At 47.2% G+C, this 11,936-nt stretch overlaps 1 long non-coding RNA gene across 2 annotated transcripts; it reads left to right on the top strand.

Annotated features, from left to right (window-relative positions):
* Positions 1 to 1,598: 1,598 nt before the first annotated feature.
* LOC116148448 (uncharacterized) lies at positions 1,599 to 9,609 on the top strand. 2 transcript variants are annotated; one of them, XR_010378111.1, is made up of 5 exons: positions 1,600 to 2,261; positions 2,577 to 2,613; positions 3,634 to 3,668; positions 5,733 to 5,892; positions 7,288 to 9,609. It is a non-coding gene; the product is annotated as an uncharacterized LOC116148448 (long non-coding RNA). The 2 variants fall into 2 exon arrangements; XR_010378110.1 differs by having other exon boundaries at positions 1,599 to 2,261; positions 3,634 to 5,892.
* The last annotated feature ends 2,327 nt before the right edge of the window (positions 9,610 to 11,936 follow it).

The following is an 11,936-nucleotide window of genomic DNA, read 5'->3' as shown; positions in this document are numbered from 1 at the left end:
TTGGGCACATGCTGGGAGGTCAGGAGGGGGTCTGTGATAGACGGGTCAGGACTGAGTTTGGAGGATCATGGCATTTAATCCCTGGGAGATCAGCTTCCTCTCTGGGGAGGGATTTCTTCCTTCCCTTCTTTAACTGAAGTCAGCTGTCATGACCTCTCCAACCTGTCCTGGATGCAAAAATCCTGGGGATGGCCAAGAGGGCCTTACTGAACCATCTTCTCAAACATGGGAACTTCCTTGTCCAAATGAGCTGCAAATAAAAAAAATATGAATTTCTGAAAGCAAAATGAGGTAACTGATTTTGTGGCTGAAACTCATGAAACTCACCCAACATGTAGGGCTGACAGGGAGTGTGGTGGCCGGGGAAATGTATAACCGCTACCCCTCAGGCTGTCATTTTATATCCCACAGAATTTGGAATCAGGGCTTGGGATCCAAATCCCAGTCAAGTTCCATAATATCTGTGTGATGTGAGCAAATGCTTTTCCTCTTTGGGGCCTCACCTTCCTCATCTGGAAGTTGGACCCATGATGCCTGCCTCACCTGGGAGGACTGAGCGATGTACACCTATCGGGGCCCCCAGCACAGGCTGCCTGAGGGCATTCGCCATGGGTGGTCAGGCAGGTTAGGGTGGAGTTCAGGATGGTGGCCTCTGCAGTCAAACAGACCTGAGTGTGTGTCTCAATTCTCCCCATTGCAAGCTGAGTGACTATGGATAATACTTCACTTCTTTCAGGCCTGGATTTTCCCATCTGTAAAGTAGTCCTAATAATACATAATAATAATTGCATATTTCTTAGAGCAATTGGCTGAATCAATACATTTTTTGCACACACTGTCATTCAGGTAATTGTTACTGTTTGAAGCCTTATAAATTTAGATTCTTCCCTCTCAGACAGAAATGCAGCTATCACTGTGTCCAGGGCTCATAGGACACTCAAATTCCTAAATAAAATGATGGATTTATTTTCCAGTCGAATCCGGGAAAATTACTGGTCTCATCAGAGGTGGGTAACCTGTGCAACAAAAGGGTTGGTGGGAGGATCTCCAGTGTTTGGGAGTGCAGGGCAGGGTTACAAGGATGCATCCTAGAGAAAGATGGAGACACTGCCACCTGTCTGCTCTGCTGCATCCCTTCCTCACAACCTTCCTTGGCCTGAAGCATCAACCGTTCATCAGCCTCTCCCGCATCCTCTTCAGTTCCCCAGGAAGCCAAGTTGGTGACACCTCAGACACCTCGTCCTGACATGTGATCACGGGGTACGCTTGCCCCAGAGGGCCTCTACTGCCGAATAAATCTGCTCTGCTTGGTCTACGTATGGACAAGGCAGGTGGCCTATGGCTCAGAGAGGCTAGAAGTGACCTTCTCTAACTTGGCTCCACGGGTTTGTTTGCAAGAACACAGACACACGAGTGGCCACGGACAATATGTGTTCCGACATTATATACGGGGCATATTTTGCTCAGAAACATGCCCTGTTAGTTGTTGAAACCTTTTTTGCATTCCCTGAAACAAATGACACTAAGGTGTATTTTCTTTTGGGGGGCTGTAAATAAAAGTCTTTTATGTTGACAATGATAATATTATATTCCATGATCTATTTGCATTTCTCTATTCTGTGGATTTTATTGCTCGGTATAAATCCCCAGGCTGAGGCACATTAAGCTTCACTCAGGGAGAAACAGTGCATTTTATCAAAGGGCTGGACAGCTACAGGCACGAGAAGTCCCCTGCAGGGATGGTTGTTTGCCCAGATGTGCCGGGGATACGCACAGGGAGAAAGAAATGCATACGGGTATGCAGATTTTGGTGTGTGCACATTAAGCCTGGAAGGATTTTCTTTGGATCCACAATCAAAATGGATTTCCGAGAAGGAGCTGGTCTGGGCACACGCCTATTTCATGTGCTATACACGGCCCCATCCCGCCAGTCATGTCCTCAGGAAAGTGATTGTGCCTGCTTCGGCTCTGGCTAGAGCTCTTTGGCCCATGTGGTGGGCAGAAAACTGAAATGAGGACAGAGAAACGTCTCAGAGACTCGCAGAGGAGTTGAGTCACTCACCATCTTCCTGCAGGTCTTCTGAATACTTCTGAGCATAGGAGCGTCTTCTCCTAAAAGGCAAGTCAGTCGTTGCTGAGATAAACCACGACACAAGCTTGAGCCAGGGTTAATATCAACCATCGACTGTCCACTGAGCACTGTGTGCCATGCAGTGTGCTAAGCATTCTCTCATTTAATCCGTACAACAATCCGATATGAGGTAGGTGCTGCTATTATCCCCATTTTACAGATGGGATAACTGAGGTCCCTGATTCCATAGCCGGTAACTTGCAGAGAAAAAATTAAACCCCTGGGCAGTCTGGCTCCAGCTGTAGTTATTCATGGCAGGAGAAAATATGCGAAGTATGCCTTAAGAAAGCAACAAATGCCACTCCAATGTCAGGAATCAAAATATAAAGAAAGAAAGAATCAGTAATAGTTTTAATGAGATAAAGATGTCTGGTTGTCTGGCATAAGTTCATTTCCATAATGTTTTTCTACTTCAATCAAGGCTGTCCTTTTTTTTCTTTTCTAGGGAAGTTTTCCAGGTGTGGGAAGTGGAACTATATTGGGTAGGTATGTCTCAGAGTCTTTGGCTCTGTTAAAGGGTTTGGTTGTAACTTCACCCCAAATCCACTGGAAAAGAGCAGAGAGTCCTTCTTCAGCTCCATTCGGAAGAACACCCACAACATGGTGGTTTCTGAGCCACTAGACTGGTTAGGTTGAGCAAACGGGTCTTCTAAACACCCAACTTTTAATGGAAAATGGACTACTAAAGTCCATTTTAATGGACTACTAAAGTCATAAAGTACTTAATTGTGTTTCAAGCCCATTTATCTAGTTTTTTGAGTCTGAGGAAGAGTCATTCAGTCAGGGGAGTAGATGGAAGGGGATTAATAAATGATTTCCATTTTTGGCCCTTTTGACTTGGCCTGGGATTCATTTGAACGGCTGTTTTCAAACTGAGCTTCTAAGGATGGCATTTGTGAGTGAAATTGCCCCTTTTATTTTCAAGGTAATTGAATCCCATTTTTCACTTAACCACTTCCTTCCGGAAAAATCAAAATGTTTTTAGAACTTAGTGTCCCAGTGGGTGATTTTACATGGTGGGAACTTCAGTATCATGAAACAGATGGGGCTGGGCGATGACATTCAAGGCAGGGAGGTCAGCCTGGTCCTCTGCAGCTGAACCCACCCCACCAGCCGGCCTGCAGAGCATGTTGATTTCACTGTGTTTGCACTGGAAACACCAAAGGAATGTCCACACCTCGTCCATGGGCCAGGGCTGGGGGACCGGGGAGCTAAAATTCTGGCTGGAACTTTGTCATCCGTGGAGCAATCGAAGGGCAGTATTTCTCAGAGGCAAAGCCAGGAACCATGTGCTGAAGTCCTGGATCAGTGTGTCAGAAAGGGTTGGGCAGATGAGCTGATCTTAGGGGGCACTTGGATAGGACTTTAAATACCATTAAATCACATCGTGACATAATGATTATCTTTCCAATTCTCTTTCAATCCTTCTTCTGATTATCTCAAGGACAAAGTCCCAGTTTCATGCTCAGTGTCTTTAACATTTTTCTTCTCTCTTTTTTTAGGTAAAGACTAGGCCTAAGTGTTGGACTTTTAGAAGGTAACAGTTTCTGGTTTGGATTTAATAATATTGTTTCAGTTTTCATCATTTTCTTTTTATGATAACTTTTGCTGGATGGCAGTTTCAAAGGTAGAGGATAAAGTTTTGTTTTAAAACAGATGCGTTTAAGATTTTTTTCACTGTAAATAATCATGTTTATGAATGTGGCAAAACTCACCTGCATGGCATATGAACCCTAAAGTTTAGGATACACTGATTTAAGTGGCCCAGAAGGAAATAAAAGGAGATTGGTTTCTCCTAAACTCATAGATATTTGCTATTTACTGCAGGCTGTGTTCTAACCAAAAGGTAATAGGTGTCAAGACTAAGTCTGATTTCCAGTCTTCCGTCTACCCTCACTAGCCGTCAGCCTTAGCCTCCGAGAGCTTTGGTTTTCCCATCCGTACAGGGGGTATTATGAGCAGTTGAGGATAGCAGGATAGCTCAGTTCATTTCCTGAGCTCTGAGTTTGGGCTGGGAGGGAGGGAAGGTAGGGATGTAGCTTATATCCCCAGCAGCCTGGTGGAGAAATGCACTCCTGAGGCCAAAAAATCATGCAAACCCATCTGGCCGGGCTGGCTTAGCAGCATGAAGGTCAACATTCTGTGCACCGGCAGCCTTTCCCCTTCTCAGGCTGCAAATCTTTGGCAGTCGGAGGCAGGCTCTGAATTAAGCTTAATTAAAATTCACTCTTAATTAGGGCCATTACTTAACATCAACTCTATGTACTGAAGCTGTGTAATCATAATTAAGCCCCAGAAATGGAATTAGGAGGCACAGAATGCGAAAGCCAAACGTGGATGGGCCCAGTGCCAGTGGGGACAGTGACAGGACTCCTCAAATCAAGAGAAATTCCAAAAAGTCAAGGAGCAATGAGTGCGTGGACTGGCACATGCCAGGCTGCCCCAGCGCACAACTCCAGGGGGCACCCTTCAAGTGGTTGTGTCCCATGGAGGCCCTGATGCAAACCCCAATTCCAGAGATCACCCAAGAGTGAGCTAATGCCACATCAGGGGGCTGAACCCCACATGGCAAAAATGAGACGCTGGCTCATGAGGAAACCACTGTCTCTCTCCCAGCTGTGACCTCTCTGTCCTTTATCTCGAGAGCATTTGCCTCTATTTACACTAAATAGACCCAGCGCTGTTTGCTGGTTTCTGTATTTTGGGCAAGCGGAGCTGGACGCCCCCGCAGCCGGTCTCAGCAGGTAGCTGTCCTGGTGGTGGTCACGTGGAAGGTCCTGCTCTTCCTACAAAGTTTAGCAAACACCTTATCTCCCACAAAGTAGGTGAGGTAATGTTTATGAAAGATCACTCTGTCCTCTTCCATCAGGCTGGGGTGCCAGTGTGACCACCCCGTGCTGGAGGGTGGACTCCTTGCAGCCACCTTGCTTCCCCGTTCTCCCCTCCTGTTCCCTCATTGGGGTGGAAAACCTCACTGATGTCCTTCCTCCCTGCAGGTCTTGGGAGAGCAAGACTCTCCATCCACCATCCCACTGGCCTTCCTGTCTCTACTTTCCAAGGCACATTCACGGCCCCCTTGGGAGGGGCTGGGGGTCTCATCTCACAGAGGAGGAAACTTAGGCAGAGGAAGTAAGGCATCTTGGCTAGTGTTACAAAGCAGGAAGGTGACAGGGCCGGGGGCCCAGGGTTCTACCTCTTAAAGTCCCTTCTGAACTCCTCTATTTGTGATAACTGCTCATTTAAAGATTCCTGAGTTTTGACAGGGATGGATGGATGGACGAGTAGCTGACTATATAGATAGATGGAAAAAAGAAAGCTGGACAAGAGAACAGGTAGGCAGCAAGACAGAGATAAGACTGTGTAAATGCGGACGATTCCTGAAAGATATATAAGAAACCAGGGACAGTAGTGGCCTCTGGAAAGGGAGCAGGGCATCTAGGAATCTAGGGGAGAGAGAGAGAAAGGGAGATTCTTTTTTATTGTCTTTTTATCTTTGCTTCCTCTGAAGGGTTGGAATATTTTTCATGTGCACATATTGATTTAAAATAATGTCTCTTTCTACTTTTTTTGGCCATCTTTGCCCCTGTGCATCTGTCTATAGGGGAGGTCTGACACTCTAGAAAACTTGCAGGAGGTCCCTAGGGGGAGCGCTCAAAGTTGTTTCCTCGTCAGAAACCGGCTCCACTTGATGAGTCCAGGCCATCGGCTTTCACAGATCCACGGGCAGCTCAGGCTTAGACTGAAAAGGGCACGAGCAGATGGTGAGTGAAACTTGGCCTCGGAGTCCAGGAGCCTCAGTGGCTGCCCTGGTTCCCTCTGAGTCAGTGACCAGACCGCCTGCTGGCGCAGGCAACAGCGGAGATGTTGATGTCACCAGTGTTTACGTACATGACTGACTGAAGGCCACCTGCATGCCTAACCACTTGGCGGTGGTTAAATGATTTGGGGTCCGGTCATTCAGTATCATGCAGAGTCATTAAGAATAAATAAGAAACCCTATGCTTTCCACGTTCAATGTTAGATTTAAACAGCTGAAAAACACCCCTGCCCTAGGCAGTCTGGTTTCCTGGATTACGAAGTGGCTCCTTGGCTGATCTGAACCTCAGCCAGGGCTCAGGGCCCCTGTTCTGAAATTCCAGGTCCTTAGAATGAAGTGCAGAGAAGTCAAGTCAAAATATGCCAGAGATGTTAACACTAGGTATCTCTTGGTTGTGATATTTTGAGTAACTTGTGTTATTTTTCAGGTTTTTCCCCATTTATAGTTTTTTAAACTATAAACAAAACAAACATTTATATAGAGTAGAGTCTTAGATAAAAAGCAATGTAGGAAATCTCTGCACAGGGAGGTTGGAAGGAACTAAGACAAAATAACAGCTTTGGATGGTATAAGCATAAATTATTCTTTATCCCTATCTTTATAGGTTTCTAAATTTTCTGCATTTGGTATGTTTGCTTTTATAATGGATATTTAAGATGAAAAAAATTTTAATGGGTGGAGAGGGAAAGAGAGATAAGGCTATTGAAAAAAGTCCAAAGCTGTTCATTTCAGTCAGTTGCAATTTCATGAGTCCCTCAGATGTGCACATCGCTGGGGAGGGAGCAGTGACACAGGGGTGAAGGAGACGCAATTCCTTTAATCAAATAGGTAGCCGTCCAGTTGAGGAGACAGGACCCTTCATGAGACAGGAGGCAAAGGAATTCCCTAGAGGTTAGGCTGTCCAGAGTATAACCATAACAACACGAGATACGGCAGAGGGCTTGGGAGCGCCAGCTTCAAAGCCACCTTCTCTTCTGGGTGGAAACTCACCTCCGTTTCTTAATCATGTCAGTTCTGAGCCTCAGTTTCCTCTTCTGTAAACGTAACCTACCCCGAGGGGTCATTGTGAAGATTAAATGAAGGCTGCACAGGAAGGGCTGAGCGAGGTGCTTTGCAAACATTCCAACCTCAGCAAGAATCACCGTGGTGGTCATCACTTTGGCTCTTATGTGCCAGGCCTGCTGTTTGAAAGTCAGGCTTTCACAGATGTGACCAAGTTGGGATTTAAACCCACATTTATCTCATTTCAAAGCCAGTCCTCTTACCCCAACCAGCCACTGCATTTCCCTTCTGAGCTTAATCTAAATTTCCTCTCAACCTCACCATACGGTCTCGCCAGGAAGAAAATCTACATTTTCATGAGAACCAAAGGAGAAATGAATCTGTTTGAAAGAACATCAGAGGAAGATAGACTCATCCCTCCGTGTCAGATCTGGCAACATTGTCCACCGTCTTCCAGTTCGTGTCTCTTGGTGCAGGGGTTCCTTCCGCAGCACTGCTGGGCGATTCCCTCGACGCGAGTGTGACAGGCGGTGCTGGTTTGCACCAGCTGGGCGGACGGAGGCTCAGGACGCATGGTAGTGGGGTGGGGAAGAACACGGGGTCAGGGAGAGCCCCAAGGACCTCTGCAATGAAACCCAAGAGGAATGTGCAGACTGCCCACAGGCCAAGGATGGAAGTCTGGGGGAGCAAGAGGAAAGCCATGGAGGTTTGGCAAGGAGAATGAGGAAATCAAAGCAAGGGGAAAATTCTGTCCATGGACCTCCACTCTTTCCAAAACTGGTTACCTCCTTGGGAGAGGCTTAATACTGACTGTTTCTGTCTTACCTTCTGGTCAACTGTCTTTTTAAGGGATCTACGTAAACCCAACTATATCTCATCCCACCTCATTCCTTTCTATTCTGTTTGCCCACTCTGTGCCAGGCACAGTGCTCAGCACAGGAGGGCAGATAAGAAGCCTGGACGAGTGTGCGTTGGGATAAGGAAGAAACGAGGCGAACATATTAGGTGTCACATGTGGTCCTAGAGGCAGGTGCAGCGTGGTGGCTAAAGAGGCAAGGTGGGCAGAAGAGGAGCAGGTACTGAGCTGGGTCTTCAAGGACATTGTGAGCAGATCCCGGTGGGTCTGAGAGAGGAAGGATGTACCCATGGCATTCCTGGTAGACTGCAGCACCTGGGTTGCAGGTGTGCGTGGGGAACACCCGGGCAATGAGGCTGCGATGCAGGTGGGCGGCCCCCAGGGGCCTTGACTGACCCGCTGAAGGGCCTGTAGTGAGGGTCCTGGCAAGAGGAAGAGACAGGTCTGATTTGTCTCTGGCAGTGGGTGCCCTGTGGGCCCAGGATCAGGAGCCATGTTGGGCAATATGGAGATAGGACCCTGCTCTCCTCTGCATCACATCTTCAGTTTGGGGGGAAGAAATTCTAAATTTATCATTTATCTGGTGACTCTGGAAAAGCAGATATCTGGGTGCTGAGAAAATCCAATCATTCATTCATTTGTTCATCCACTCGGAACAGTTCTTGTGCATTTGTTTATATTCATACTACTGACATTTCTCGGGGGGGGGGGGGTCACACAGAGTGGTAAGACGTGGTTCTAATGTCAAGAACCTTAGAACTAGAAGGAGTGAGATTACTAAATCCATGGTGTCAATGCACAGACTGAGCTGGACACATCACTTCCCCATCACCATTTAAAACACTTCAATAAAAATAAAAAACAAACAACAACAACAACAACAAAACCCATTTCAATAGAAAAACACAAACCAGGCCAAAGTACCCCTGCATGACCTGCCCCCACTCACCTCCTGAGACCCATCTCCCACCACCTCCCTCCTTCACCTTCAACCACAGGCCCTTCACACATGCTGCATGAACATGAACACGTCTGCTGCAGTCATCTCCCGTAGTTCTTGTCTGCTTTTCCTTCTGTGCTCAGATCAGTGTTGCCTCATCAGGGAAGGCTTTTCCAGTCTGCCTGGATGGACTCTGTCCTTACAACACCCTCTCATCCTCCGTGTAACTTCCTTCGTAATGCTTATTCCAATGACAATTATTTTGCACTTATTTATGTGATAACTTTAATATTTGTATTCTCCACCAGACTGTAAGCTCCATAAGAGCAAGGACTGTGTCTTTTAAAAAAGTCAGCTTCACTGAGATGTAATTTTTTGTGTGTGTGTAACAAACACCCCCGTTATACACGGTGCATGACAGCGAGTGTTGACACATTTTTACCAAAAATGTAGACACTTGTGTAACCACCACCACTGTCAAGTTAGAGGACAGTTTCATCACCCCAAAAAGTCTTTCTGTGTTGCATCCCAGTCAGTCTGCCCCCCGCCCCCGGCAATCACTGCTCTGCTTCCTGTCTCTAGTGATTTGTCTTTTCTAGTGTTTCATGTAAATGGAATCAAACAGTAAGAATTCTTATAACTACTCTATCCAAAATGGATAAACAACAAGGTCCTACTGTGTAGCACAGGGAACTGTATTCAATACATCGTCATAGCCTATAATGAAAAAGAATAGAAAAGTGCATATATGTCTATATATGTCTAACTGAATCCTTATGCTGTACGTCAGAAATTGACACAACACAGTAAACTGACTATACTTCAATTAAAAAAAATAATTCTTTTGTGCCTGGCCCCTTCAACTCAGCATACTCTTCTTGAGCGTCATTCCTGTTGTTGTGTGCATCAGTAGTTTGTTCCGTTTTATTGCTGAATGATACCACGCTCCAGCTGGTTCACAGGAGCTCTGTCTGTCTCTTCAGGTAAGCCAGGGGCCACAGTCTCTGACGCCACTGACACTTGGTGTGGGCCCAGGCACGTGGACCACCCTCAGGAGTGGCACCTTCCATCTTCCCTGACCCAGGGCATGGGAGTGACAACTCTGTACCCACCCTCGACAGTTGCCCCGACCCTCACAGCCTTCCCCTTGACTCCCACAGGCTGACCCTCTGGGCCCGGGGAGCCCAAGCGTGTCTGCCGCCCTTCAGAATCAGTCTGACACTTCCCACAGCCATGGAGAGAGATTCTGGCTCAGCCCCGTTGATTAGGGGGCAAGGCTGGGTGACCACAGGCAGATCCCTCCAATGCTGTGAACTTTAATTTCCTCATCTGTCAAACAGAGATACTGATGTCCACCTCATGGGGTCGTTTAGTGGGCACACATGTGTGAAAGTACTGTTCGGAGCAGAAACTTCGGTATCATAGAGTGACAGCTAATTCGCTCATTTAATGTCACCCCATCCTGCGTTAATAACTGCCTGTGTTACCTGGGACTCCCTTTCTCTCCCTGGATCTTCGATTTCTTTTCCCATCAGGTGAGGGGTTGAGCCAGAGCTCTCTAAGGTGCCTTCCATTGTGAACCGTCTTGGATTTGAAGGTGCTGGAACACTAGAGAAAGGGCTAACCTCATCGTCCAGCACTGAAAAAAAATTGAGTGTTTGTTTTTTTTTTTTAATAGAGAACTGGCTTCTCTGAAAATTCTCTTCGTGGGTCGAGGATTCAACTCTAATTTCAAGAACAAACCAGTGTTTTTACACCAATAGGCTTACATCTGTAGCCATTTCTAAGCCCATCACGGAAGATAGTAGAGCGCCTTCCTTCCGGGTGTGCTGGCTGGTGCTACGAAGCGTGCCTTGCTGGGACTTGGATCTTTGACGGGGACGAGCGTGTCCCCAAGTTGCTGGTGGAGCAGGAGTGGTGTTCCATTTTGCACCCAGTAGTTTCGTTCAAACCACCTTTCCATGGGCCCTGACATTCAACAGAGAATTCCTGAGGGCCTGTCATGTGTTTGGGGGTTTATATGTACTGTCACTCAACAGCCCTATGATGAAGGTGTTCCACCACATTTTAAGTTGGAGAAATGGGCTCAGTGAGGTGCAGCTCGTCATGTTCCTCCAGTTAGTAAATTACCAAGTTGGGGCTGGAATACTAGGTCTTTTCCACTGTCGTAGTCCCTGGACTGGGCACAGGGGATGCAAAGGTAACTCAGATACACTTGAATTCTTTGTGGCCAGGAAGAGAAGGCAGTAGTTTAATATTCACTGGGAGAAAATCCAAGAATTTCAAGATGTCAGTCACTTACCATCTAGTTCAACACCCTTGCTTTACTGATGAGGAGACAGAGGTCCAGAGGTGATCTGACTTGCCCAGGGTGACACGGCCCGCTGGCTGTGAGCGGGAACTGTTACCCAGGCTTCCCAGCTCCCAGATGAGAGCTTTTACGCATGCAGCATGCCCAGGGGCAGAGCGGGGGCTGCTGCAGAAACAAGGAAATGGAGAATTAGGGATAGGGCTATTTCCTAATCACCTGTCTCCAGTCTGCGGAGTTCAAAGTAAAGAACAGAGTTCAGGGAACCAGTCCCCAGAGATGGTTTCATAACCACACTTAAAATAGCACAACGCCGTGCTCCTTTCCTGTGACCTCTGGCAGACTCAAGGACAAATTTCAGAATGGTCGTCGTGCTTCCAAGCCTGGGAAGCCCTCACTTCTGCGTTAAGATTCAAGTTCTTCACAGCAGCATTTTACAATCAAAGACTTCATTTACTATTTGACCCCGAACACCCTTTGTTTTGAAAAATCTGGGCTAACTACAAAGTTATCCTGATGAATCCATCACAAATTATTTTCTTCCATTCTCTCTTTCTCAAAGACAAAATCCTCAGATCAGTGCAAGATGCTCAGCGAGTTGACAGCACTGATAACAGCTGCCCCGATGGCGTGCCCACCGCCTGTCACGGGTTGTGCTGGGTGAGCACCTGACAGTCTTAGCTCACAGGATCTTCCCACTGACCTGTTCCGCAAGTGCAGGCACCAGTGTTCAGGAAGGCCATCCGTGCTAGGAAATGGCAAGACCGGGAAATCCGAGCCCCTGAGCCGTGTTGGGAAGGCTCCTGTGCAATTCACTGGGGCCAGTGGAGCAAAGTGCTCAGGCATTTTGGACATAGAGCCCCTGACTGCCTCCGCGGGTCC

This window comes from Camelus dromedarius, chromosome 27 (genome assembly GCF_036321535.1).
Source record: "Camelus dromedarius isolate mCamDro1 chromosome 27, mCamDro1.pat, whole genome shotgun sequence".
NCBI classification, from domain to species: Eukaryota; Metazoa; Chordata; class Mammalia; order Artiodactyla; family Camelidae; genus Camelus; species Camelus dromedarius.
This window is presented reverse-complemented; position numbering and strand designations above follow the sequence as displayed.